This window comes from Elaeis guineensis, chromosome 11 (genome assembly GCF_000442705.2).
Source record: "Elaeis guineensis isolate ETL-2024a chromosome 11, EG11, whole genome shotgun sequence".
Lineage (NCBI taxonomy): Eukaryota > Viridiplantae > Streptophyta > Magnoliopsida > Arecales > Arecaceae > Elaeis > Elaeis guineensis.
Window position 1 is genome coordinate 61,374,089 of NC_026003.2, and position 13,152 is coordinate 61,387,240.

A 13,152-nucleotide genomic window follows, 5' to 3' on the forward strand; every position below is an offset into this window, starting at 1 on the left:
GCCCAGAAGCTTCTAACCTATCCCGCTCCTTCCTTCCTAACCTTTTGCAGGAGCAGCTTCTTTCAACGTCGGCCTGAGCCCCCAGATCCAGCGAGTATTCATCTTATCCTTTATTTTCTTGCCTTTCTTCTCTTCTTCTCTTTACCTTTTTTCCTTCCCTTCTCTCTCTTTTCTTCTTCTTCTTCTCTTTTTTTTTTTTTTTTTTTATTTGACTCTTGATTGATTGGTGCTGGCTTTTTTTTTTTTTTTTCTTCTCTTTTTTAGGAATGGACGCCGAAGCAGCGCAGATGCTCGCCAGGGGCATGAGGGCCAGAAGAGAAAGGGCGCTGGGACCTCCGAATCGGCGAAGAGGCCAGGGCGAGGAGACGAGCCTGGCCGCGTCCGTCAGGCGGCCCCGCCATCGACATTCCTCAGATGTCGAGCCAGTGGCCCCCCGGCCTCGTCGAGAGCCCGCCGACAGGGGCCCCCACCCCGGGGGTTCGCTCCACGAGGCCCCACCCGGGGAGAGGAGGAAATCGGTGGCTCGCAGGGCGAGTAGCCACCGAACTACTGCAGACCAGTCCCTTTGCTCCGAGGAGGGGTCGGAGAATCTTTCAACGACAGAGACCTGATCAAGCGGCTGATCGACAGTTGCATCCTATCTGACGTCATGGAGAGGATCAATCGCGTCGACCCCGAGCAGCGGGCCTGGGACTCTTTGGGGTCCTTCCTCGAGGTAAGCAGATCTTTATTTACACAGCTACTCGGTCTTTGTTCTAATTCTCTATCTGTCCTTGCAGATTGGGCACCAGCTCTTCGCCTATATCGAGGCGGTGAGCCGCATGAGGAGGGATCTCCTCGAGACGAGGAACGCTGCCAGGCCGAGGTCGCTCGCCTCCAAGCGAAGACGGCTGAAGTAGCCGCCCTCCAGGAGGCCCTGGAAAGAGAGAAGCAAGCCCGGGAGGAGGAGAGGCAGACCTTGGAGGAGTCGGCGAGGAAGGCGGAGGCCGAGGTTGCTCACTTGGTCGAGCAAACTCTGGTCCTGGTCTCGGAGGCCAGGGCCCTTGCGGTGGAGGAATTCAAGGCCTCCGCAGAGATGAGGAACCTGAACGTCCAGTTCGGCCAGGAGGCGTTCACCAAGGGGTTCGAGCTCTGCCAAGAGAAGGTGGCCAGCAAATTCCCCGAGCTCGACCTCGGCTTTCTTGAGGAGTCTGAAGATGAGGCCAGCCCCTCGTCCGCCGCCACCGCGGTCACAGCCCCCGCACCGAGTTCTCCACCTCCCGCCCCTGAGGTCTGAGACCTCAGATCTTGTGCCCTTATTTTGCTGCAATATTTCCTTTCTGTTTGTCTTCAAAATTATTCAATCAATAAAGTCGAATTTCTTATTGTGGATGGCTTCTCCCTCCCCTTCCTCCTTCTTTCTGCTTTTCTCCTTGCAATGAGTCATTCTTTGATACTTTTACCTTCCGATGGCAGTGTCCTGCAGAAGCACTCCCCTTGCCCCTGGGGGTCCCGCTGAAATCGATGATCCAGCGGTTAAAAAAGGAGGTCCTTCACCTGACGAAGAAGTTGAAGAAGTCGGAAGGCGAGCTCCGTAAATCGAGAGAAGGCCATTCTGAAGCCGCCGCTGAGGCCGCCCACTTTCGGAGTCTCCATGTGAAGGCAATCATGGATTACAGCCGGAGGAAAGCGAACTTCGCAAAGGAACTCGAGGAATGCAAGAAAAGCACCAGCGATCGAATTTGGGCTCAAGAAGCCAGGATCAGCGCCCTGAAGGTGGAACTGTCAGCTGCGAAGAGGAAGATCGGCCAGCTGAAAGGAAATTCATCCCGGCTCTTGGCCCGGGTCGATGATGAACAGAGATGGTCGCAGAAGGTCTCCAACCTTCAGAAGCAGCTTCAAGATGCCGAGATGAGCCACGACATGCAGCGGGCTAGCTGGCGCAGGCAGGCGGAAGAGTATAAAGGGAGATTCCGGACGGCGGCCGACGAAGTCGTTCGTCTCCAGAGGCAGCTGGCTAACAGGGCGCAGCTTACTTCCGTCCAAGATTCTAAAGAGCTTCAAGCCCTGAGAGGCACTGTTGAGGGGATCTCTGTCTCCCTCGGGGAGAAGACAGCCGAGCTGCAACAAGTGAAGATCCAACTGGCACTTGAGCGGCGGGCCGTCGCGGACGCGGAGGCGGAGTCCGAAGTTTTGAGGAAGAGGCGTCGAGAGGTGGAGGCTGAGAGCCAGTGACTCCGTCGGGCGGTCCAGGACGTGCTGCAGAAGAGGGAAGAGCTAGAAGGAGAAATAGAGAATTTGAGGCAGTCCTGGTTGAGGGACGGAGTAGATAACTCTAGGTCGGAGGGAGCAGGGCCTCCTTAGAGCTCTTTTATCTTTCTGTCTTATCATGTAGTTACTTCCTTTTTGTCATTTTGCCCTTCTTTCCTTGGCCATCCTGGCTTGTAGTGTGTATATCGGAAATGGAATAAAAAGAGCGTTTTGTGTTACCTCATCCACGCGTTGCACTGATATTACTGTCTGCTGAACCTTTCTTATCGTTTGACTTGTCTGATGTAGACGTCGTCGGGGGGGGGGGCTTTTTCCCTTTATCCGATCTTGTTAGGCGGCCGGGTTTCGCCACCATTAACCCCTGCTGCAGAAGTCATGGATGGAGCCCGACTCCCGTAGGAGTCCGGGTGAAGTCTTCCTTGTAGGCGGAACCCGGCTCCCGTAGGAGTCCGGGTGAAGTCTTCCTTGTAGGCGAAACCCGGCTCCCATAGGAGTCCGGGTGAAGTCTCCCTTGTAGGCGGAACCCGGCTCCCATAGGAGTCCGGGTGAAGTCTTCCTTGTAGGAGGAACCCGGCTCCCGTAGGAGTCCGAGTGAAGTCTCCCTTGTAGGCGGAACCCAGCTCCCGTAGGAGTCTGGCCCTTCCATTTTGCTCGAGTCGGTGCGAGGTTCTCCTCTCGTTGCCAGCCTGGCTGCGGGGGCGCGTTAGGGCGCTGTAAGGCTTCTCCCCCCATCCGGTCTAAAAGAACCGGGCCTTCGACTTTGCTCATGTCAGGACGAGGTTCTCCTCCTGTTCCTGACATGGCTGTGGGGGCACATTTGGGCATTGTAAGGCCTCTCCCCCCATCCGGTCTAAAAGAACCGGGCCTTTGACTTTGCTCATGTCAGGATGAGGTTCTCCTCCTGTTCCTGACATGGCTGTGGGGGCGCATTAGGGCGTTGTAAGGCCTCTCCCCCCATCCGGTCTAAAAGAATCGGGCCTTCGACTTTGCTCATGTCAGGACGAGGTTCTCCTCCTGTTCCTGACATGGCTGTGGGGGCACATTTGGGCATTGTAAGGCCTCTCCCCCCATCCGGTCTAAAAGAACCGGGCCTTTGACTTTGCTCATGTCAGGACGAGGTTCTCCTCCTATTCCTGACATGGCTGTATTTTTGGAGGGATCATATCCAGTCATAATAGATCCACGCCAGGTGGAAAGAGCACGTTAAGTTAGAAAGGAAATTAGATTCAAGGTGGAATCATAAGTGATACATTTACAGTTTTTCCGCTCCTCCTTGAGGCCCTCCGGTGATGGAGTCGATGGTCCCGATGGGGGGCCGGTCCCCGGGTTGTTCCTCCCTTCTCTGCGGTTCAGGCTGTGGGAGGGCTCTTGGCCGGTCTCCTCTACCCTCAGGCCTGCGACGGATGAATCTGTCGAGCCGACCTCGCCGAATGAGCTCCTCGATCTCATCCTGGAGCTGGATGCATTCCTCTGTGTCGTGGCCGTGGTCGCGATGGTAGAGGCAGAACTTGTTGGGGTTGCGCTTCCCGAGGTGTGTGCGCATCCTCTCCGGCCTAGGGAGCTGCTCCCTGACCTCCATTAATACCTGGGCCTTCGAGGCGTTGAGGGGGGCATAGTTACGGAATCTCCCTGGTGGGGAACCCCGTCGAACCCCACGGTCCGGGCTTCTCTGCCTGCGCGCCCGGGGTGGAGTATGGGCATGCTTATGTCCAGGAGGGGATCGAGAACGCGACTGAGCTTCCTTTGGCCTTTTCTCAACTGCGGGTTTACTCGAATCTCCCGCTTGCCGCTCCCTTGCTTTCTCTTCGTCCTTCATTTTGAAGGCTTCTTCCGCTCGGGCGTACCCCTCGGCCCGAGCCAGTAAATCGATAAAATCCCTGGGGTACTTCTTCTCCAGGGAGAACAAAAGATCATTCTTCTGAAGGCCACCCTTCAGGGCGGCCATGGCAACTGATTGGTCCAAGTTCCGGACCTCCAACGCCGCGATGTTGAAGCGGTTGACGTAGGCCCGTATGGACTCCCCTTCCCTCTGCTTGATGTTGATGAGGGACTCCGAACCCTTTCGGGGGCGTCGGCTGCTGACAAAATGGGCCATAAATTGGTGGCTCATTTGATCGAAGGAAAAGATGGTACCCGGCTTCAAAGCCGAGTACCAGTTCCTCGCTGCTCCCTTCAAAGTAGACGGGAAAGCCCGGCATAAGATGGCGTCAGGAGCGCCGTGAAGCAGCATCATCGTCCGGAAGGCCTCCAGATGATCAACCGGGTTCGAAGTCCCGTCGTAGCTTTCAAACTGGGGAAGCTTGAAGTTTGGCAGGATCGGTTCCTGTATGATCATTTGGGAGAAGGGAGGGTCAGTGCAAATATCCTCACCATAAGCGGGGGGCGCATGGCGGAGTTCTTCAATCCGCCGTTCATCTCCTGGAGCCTCCGATCCAGGAAATCCTCTCGACTTCGAGTCTCGAGGGTCCTCTGGCAGAATGGGGGCAGGGATCTTCCAGGGGTGGAGTCGTGGTCCGATTGAGGGCTCTCTACCCTCGGATTTGTTTTCTCGAGAAGGACGGGGTGGCTGGCCCAGGTGGCCCGCCCCGCCGTCGGGTTCTGGCATTCCGGAGATACCCCTTCCGGATGCACCGACGCCTGCGGTTGCTGCTGCTGCATTGCTTGTACAGCTTCGACGAGGCCTCTGACCTGCTGTGCCAGCAAATCAAATTGCTCCGCACCGACCGCCACCGCTGGAGGAGGAGGAGGAGGCTGAGAAACAGGAGGGGAGGCCGGAGCCTGAGATCTGGCCACGGAGGCCGTGGACCGTCATGTGGACGCCTTGCGTGGAGGCATCGAGTGTGGATCCCGCGGGGGAAAATAAGGAGTGGGTGTCGGAGAGACGATCGGAGGTGGCTCCGTTGAACACTCCTTTAAGAACAAGGGTACTGCGAAGGTTCACCCCTTCCTCTAGCGCCAATCCTGTTGGTGCAAAAATCTGCTTGCGTCAGAGAAGCTGGAGCTGGGGAAGCCGCGGTCGCCGTCGGGACCTGCAAAGGAAGTCTAAACCGGAGGTGGGGTTGCTCCAGCAAGATCCTCCGACGCTCAAGTCAGTTCTCTGCCTCAACAAGAATGGAGTGCTCGAACGGAGAATTTAGCAGAGTTTTGAGATAAGAAATGAGCTTATAGAATAATGTATCTGGGTCCCCCTATTATAGGCAGAGGAGGCAACGGATTGATGGCGACATTTGTAACCGTTTGGCGGTGAGCTGCCCAGAGTTAGGCGGAGTTTGCTGAGAAGAGTAGTGGAACGGACCCGTGGCCATCGCTGGGGCATGCCACGTGGAGTCTGCCACGTGAAGTGGGGCGGCGTTTGTCGTCGTGACTTGCCAGTGGATGGGAGAATCGCGCGGTATCCGTTGCAGGAGGTGGAGCAGGATCATGACCATTTATCATGGCCTGTCAGGTAGTAATGGAGTCGCGTGGGATCCGTCGTAGGGAGTGGAGCAGTGCTGCGATCGTTATTGCGGCCTGTCAGGGAGTGGTGGAGCTGCGCAGAATCTGCCGCAGGAAGTATAGCAGAATCGTGGCCGTGATTGTGGCCTGGGAGTGCAGGTCTGTCGGCTGAAGTTCGACAGTGGTCGGAGTCTGCTCCCACGTAGGGGTCCGGGCGGAGTCCTCCTTGCGGTTGGGGTGGCGGGTGGAGCCCGGCTCCCGTGGGAGTCCGGATGGAATCCCCTGCAATCAAAGTTAGAGGCCAAGTCCGGCCCCTGGTCCGGACAAGGCTTATCGGCAGCTGATGTTGAGGACGGAGCCCGACTCCCATAGGAGCCCGGCGGAGTCCACTTGCGGTTGGAACTGTCGGCGAAGTCTGGCTCCCATAAGAGTCCAGACGAAGTCTGCTTGTAGCGGTTGGAGTTGAGGATGAAGCCTGGCTCCCGTAGGAGCTCGGGTGGAGTCTCCCTGCAATTAAAGTCAGAGGGGAGGTCCGGCTTCCGTAGGAGTCCGGACGAGGCTTACCAGCAGTTGACGCTGAGGACGGAGCCTGGCTCCCGTAGGAGTCCGGGCGGAGTCCACTTGAGGTCGAAGTTGTCGGCGGAGTCCGGCTCCCGTAGGAGTTCGGACGAAGTCTATCTGCAGCCGTTGGAGTCGAGGATGAAGCTCGGCTCTCGTAGGAGTCCGGGCGAAGTCTTCCTGCAATCAAAGTTAAAGGCGAAGTCCGGCTCCCGTCGGAGTCCGGACAAGGCTTACCAGTAGTTGACGCTGAGGACGGAGCTCGGCTCCCATAGGAGTCCGGGCGGAGTCTGCTTGCTGCTGAAGTTACCGATGGAGTCTGGCTTCCGTAGGAGTCCGGACGCAGTCTGTCTTGCAGTCGTTGGAGTCGTCGGTGGGGCCCGGCTCCCGTAGGAGTCCGGGCGGAGCTGTCTTATAGCTGAAGTTGTTGGTCGTCGAGGATGAAGTCCGGCTCCCGTGGGAGTCCGGGCGGAGACTTCTTTTGAGGTTGGCCTTGTTGGCGGAGCCGTTGATTCTGTGGAGGACTTCGGGTGGGGGTATTTTATACCCAACAGTATCATTTTCTATTTCATCATCATTTATGAACTGATCGTCGCCCTCTGACTCATCCAAATTAGATACAAAATCAGCTTCAACTTCGTTGGATGGGAGATCAACCCTATTCAAAGGTGTCGTTACAAATTTTTCATCAACCAAAAACTCAGCTGATATTTGTTCTTCTTGCTAAAAAGCTTCCTCTTCTTATAAATCCAAAATTTCATCCATCTCTAATCGAGTTGGTATGTCATATACGCTTCTAGGTGTTATTTTTTGTACGACATGCCAATTACCTCGATACTTTAAGTCCTTCAAATATATTACTTGTTTTGCTTGAGTTGCTAATATGTACAGCTCATTTTGGTACCATGTTCGTGCAAAATTTACACTGATAAATTATGAATCGACATAAATCTCGATCTTTTTATTACTAATATCTCACCATTCATACTGAAATAAAAATACAGAATTATTGGACCCATACTTCAGTTCTATGATATCTACCAGTCACCATAATAATCAATCTCTTCTTTTCCTTCATATCCTGTGGTAGCAATTCCACTATTTTGGGTCCATTATTGCATCTCAAGCTTCCTTGTGTAAAATTCCATTCCTCTAATGATACAGGATGTGTAGTGATTAACCCTTCGATCGAGACCACAAGCTAAATCATGCAACTCATCAGTTGCACCCACTTCTTTATTGAAATACCTATGTTTCATCTGCATCATAAAATAAAAAATTATGTTGATTGAAATAGCATTATTTATAAGTAAATAAATAACGTATCAGTAATGCAACTTACAAGATCACCAAACTATTTTACAAATTTTCTTCTATGTCGATCATTGGCATCCGTATTATTCTCTCTACATAGTATACTTTTGTTGTTACTACAAGAAGTTACAATTTTTAATTTTATACCAATATGAAAAAATTTTTTGATCATTAAATAGTATCGTAAGATGATACTTACTCAATAAAATCTTTAATTTCTTTACAATTATTTAGAACGTAAAAGTGTACCTTAGATAGATCATTCACATCCATAAATTTAAATTTTCTTGCACCAATAGGTCAAACCATTTGTTTAAATATAGACAATATCAGCTCATTGTCACCCCATTCACGGTCTGCATTACGATTTACACGATTGAATCTTATTTCGATATCATCAAGATACATTGAGCAGAATGTAATAGACTAGGTAGCTACATATGCTTCCGTCATAGAGCCTTTAAGCCTTGTTTTATTGCGCACATACTTTTTTAAAGTGTACAAGAATCTGCAAACAAAAATAAATTTTAATTTTAGAAATATATTTATATCTTATAATTGATATAACAAAATATGTATAACTTCTTTACCTTTCAATAGGATACATCCATAGATAATATACCGATCCAGCTAAAAGAGCTTCTTTTGGAAGATGGACAACCAGATACACCATAACATCAAAAAATGATAGTGAAAAATTTTTTTCTAACTTACAAAGAATGAGTACGATATCTTTCTCTAATCTCTCAAGTAAGTTAATCTTTAATTTTTGGCAATATAGTTCTCGAAAGAACACTCGCAGCTCAATCAATGCGGTTTGAACATCACCATCCAAATAGCCACGCATAACCATAGGAAGCAAATATTGCATCATCACATAGGAGTCATAACTTTTTATGTCAGAGATATTACCGTCGTTGTTCCTAACACACCGTGATATGTTTGAAACATATGCATCAGAAAATTTTATGATTTTGAACCATCCATAAAAATTCTTCTTTTTCTCTCCAAACAGTAAATAACATGCGGGTGGCATAAAAAATCTCTCACCTCGATGAACTAAATGTAACTCCGACCAGATTTCCATTTCCTGCAGATCAAGATGAGTTTTTGTACCATCTTTTATTTTTTTTAGAATATTCAAGACAGTACCGATGATATTATCATAAATATTCTTTTCAATGTATATTACATCTAGATTATGATAAAGTAGTAGCTGCTTCCAATATGGTAGTTCAAAAAAGATGCTTTGCTTCGTCTAATTTAGTTCAGCTTCAGTACGCTTCCGCTTGTGAGTACTCGATGTTTTTCCAAATCGGATATTTTCAGTGACTTCAAGTTGTTCTAAAATTTTTGATCTACTTAACTCCTTGGGTGGTGGACGTTGATCAAACTTACTATCAAAAAATTGATTATAATAGATCCTCCAAGAATATTTAGTAGGAAGAAACCACCGATGACCCATGAAACATATTTTTCATCTATGCTTTAAATGTAAGGAGGATGCATCCCTACTGCATATTGGACATACCAGATATCTTTTGGTGCTCCATCCAGATAAATTTTCATATATCAAAAAATCATTTATAGTCCATAATATCGAAGCATGCAACTTAAAATTACTTCAACTCACAGAATCATATGTCTGAACCTTATTTTTCTATAACTCCTTCAGATCATCAATTAAAGGTCGTAGATATACATTAATTTTATTATCTGATGCTTTTGGATCTAGAATCAATAATGACATAAAAATAAATGGTTCTTTCATACACTTTCAAGGTGACACATTGTATACAACTAGCATCACAGGCCACATGCTGTAAGAGGTACTCATATTGCCAAAGGGATTAAATCCATCTGTCACTAGACCAAGTCTGATATTGCACGGATCACTAACAAAGTGCAAATACTTTGCATCAAAATCTTTCCACACTAAAGAGTCGGCCAGGTGGCTAAGTATGTCCTCCTTCGAAATCCACTGCTCATAATGCCATCTCATTTCTTCAGCTATCTTTGTGGACATATACAATCTTTGAAATTTTGAAATCAATGAAAAATATCTTAAAATCTTTTAAGGCATCTTCTTTCCTTTCCTATTATCAATTTTGTATCTAGGCTCACTGCAATTCAAACATTCAGTTGCTTGTTCGTTATCCTTATAAAATAATATGCAGCCATTTTTGCAGGCATGTATAGGAGTATAGCCAAGTCTAATTTTTTGCATATATATTTTTGCTTCAGAATATGATTTTGGCAGTCTCTCTTTATTAGATAGAGCTGCTTTAATCAATATTAAAATTTGATCAAATGACTTCTGACTCCATCGGTTCACGATTTTGATATGAACCAATTTTATCAAAAACTCTAACTTTGATAACTTTATACAGTTTGGATAAAGTGGCTCTCGTGCATCCCTTACAAGCTTTGCAAACTGTTCAGAGGTCTCTTCTACCTCAAGCTGGATATTATGTTCATGATCAGAATTACTTTTAGATGTAGCAGTATTTACCTATACATTCGAACAAGCACCTTGATGTAAATCATGTAACAATTCTCCTATACTCGTATGTTCGACAAGTCTATCAGCATCACTATCATCTTCAGTATCATCATCATCGCACACCACCTCATTCGGATCATCCTCCCCATGCCATGTCCAATAAGTATACTTCTTATCCATACCATATTATAGCAAATACTTCTCAACAAGTGTTATGTGATGATATACCATATTGACACATCTCTTACATGGACACTTTATTCGACTAGCAATATCAACCTTATGCCGTGCAAAATCAATGAAATGTTGAACTCCTTTTCGGTATTCAGGCAAAAAAATTTCTCTAGCATTCATCCAACTTTTGTTGATATTCATCTAATAATAAACAAAAAATCATTAACAATCAAAAAAAGTTTTGTGGTATTCAGGATCCCAATCTGAATTTTGGACTGAATCGTATTTTGAATTTTAGCCAAAATCCAGACTCGAATGCAGATCCGAATCACTTCATATAAAATAACACATATTAAAAAAGACAAGTAGACTGAACATTAACACAGAAAATATATGGCCCTATCCCTTTATGAAGTAAAAATGCATGATCCTATCTTTTTCAAATTATTACTAACAGGTGTGACTCTATCTCTTTCAAAAAATAATAATCTTATTATTATTAATAATAAATATTTTATCTTATTTTTGTAAAAATTTTGATAGTATCTCTCCATAGTTCTCCAAGTATATGATGTGGATATGGTGCCCATGCACCCTATCCACCACATATCTGAAGAACAATGGACAGATAACTATTGAATATCACATAATGAAATGAAATATCAACTATTAACAAAAATAATATTATTATTTTTTCAAAAAGTCAGAATATGGAACATCCAAATTTCGATCTCGATGAAGATCGAAACTTGAATGGGAATCTACAGCTCAATGTAATTTAAATACTATCTCTGAATGTGCATTCGAAGATGGATTTTTAATTTATCAAAAAAAAATAAGTTCATATTAAAATATTTTGATCAAAAATTTCAATAGAGTTTTTTCTAAAATAAAAATACTTTTTTTATTTATCATTTCAGCAGCATGCAAAATAGTGAAGTAAAAATCAGCTTTTTTCTTGTAGGATCTTCCAGATCTAATGAGATCTGGGGCAAAATATTTCAAAAAAAAATTATCTTATGATATTTTAAATATAAGATCTATTAGATCTAATTTTTATTATCTAATATTAAATCTAAAATTAAATCTAAAATCATGAGGAATAGAGAAATACCTCAAGCATAACTAGATTACCGTGTAGATGATCGCAGCAATGCCCGAGGTTCTAAAATAGCCACGCAGTCGCCTGGCCTCTATCGTATCCACTTGAGCAGAATCTGGATCATCTTCTCCTCATGAATCTTTGCTCCAAAAATCATAACTGGATCTGATCTGAAAGATCTTCAAAAGATCTTCTGAAGTTGGAGCAGCAGCTTCTCGACAAATCTCTGTAGCCTTCTAATCAAAGAGCCACCACGCCTTGGACAAGTACCAGATGGATGCCCAACCTCTTGGATGTGAAGAGGGGAGGGAGAGGAGCAGAGGGGGTGTGGAGAAGTGGAGAGGATTTAGGCTTTTGCTGGTTATTGAGCATGATTTTATCCTTTTCAAATTATTACTAACAGGTGTGACCCTATCTCTTTCAGAAAAGTAATAATCTTATTATTATTATTAATGAATATTTTATCTTATTTTTGTAAAAATTTTGATAGCATCTCTCCATAGTTCTCCCAGTATATGATGTGGATATGGTGCCCATGCACCCTATCCACCACATATCTGAAGAACAATGGACAGATAACTATTGAATATCACATAATGAAATGAAATATCAACTATTAACAAAAATAATATTATTATTTTTTTAAAAAGTCAGAATATGGAACATCCAAATTTCGATCTTGATGAAGATCGAAACTTGAATGGGAATTCACAGCTCAATATAATTTAAATACTATCTCTAAATGTGCATTCAAAGATGGATTTCTAATTTATCAAAAAAAAAATAAGTTCATATTAAATTTTTTTGATCAAAAATTTCAATAGAGTTTTTTCTAAAATAAAAATACCTTTTTTATTTATCATTTCAGCAGCATGCAAAATAGTGAAGTAAAAATCAGCTTTTTCCTTATAGGATCTTCCAGATCTAATGAGATCTGGGGTGAAATATTTCAAAAACAAAATTATCTTATGATATTTTAAATATAGATCTATTAGATCTAATTTTTATTATCTAATATTAAATCTAAAATTAAATCTAAAATCATGAGGAATAGAGAAATACCTCAAGCATAACTAGATTACCCTGTAGATGATCGCAACAATGCCCGAGGTTCTAAAATAGCCACGCAGTCGCCTGGCCTCTATCGGTATCCACTTGAGCAGAATCTGGATCATCTTCTCCTCATAAATCTTTACTCCAAAAATCATAACTGGATCTGATCTGGAAGATCTTCAAAAGATCTTCTGAAGCTGGAGCAGCAGCTTCTCTACAAATCTCTGTAGCCTTCTAATCAAAGAGCCACCACGCCTTGGACAAGTACCAGATGGATGCCCAACCTCTTGGACGTGAAGAGGGGAGGGAGAGGAGTAGAGGGGTGTGGAGAAGTGGAGAGGATTTAGGCTTTTGCTGGTTATTGAGCAGAATCTCTCAACCCTAGGCACAAACAGGGTTTAAATAGACCCTACTGCGCTATACAGTGCCACATCACTCGACCAATTAGAAAATTTTAATTAATTCTGAAAAAATTTTGATTGGTGGAGTGATATCATTTGATCATATCAGATAAGAATTCCCATAATTCCTCCTACTGTTGGTGCCAACACTAGATAAGCACAGTGAGATTGGCACCCCACAGTCCAAGTTGATCAAAGGATCAGAGTCCTCATCTCATGGACTCTATCCTTATCCACTTGGGGCGCACACCCAATCTGAATATGGCACCCACTTTGAGGTCCAATTTAGCAGGTGGACACTCCATAAAAAATCTCCAATGACCTCTTGCCAAGTGGCCTTCAGTCCAAGGTCCATGGGTCAA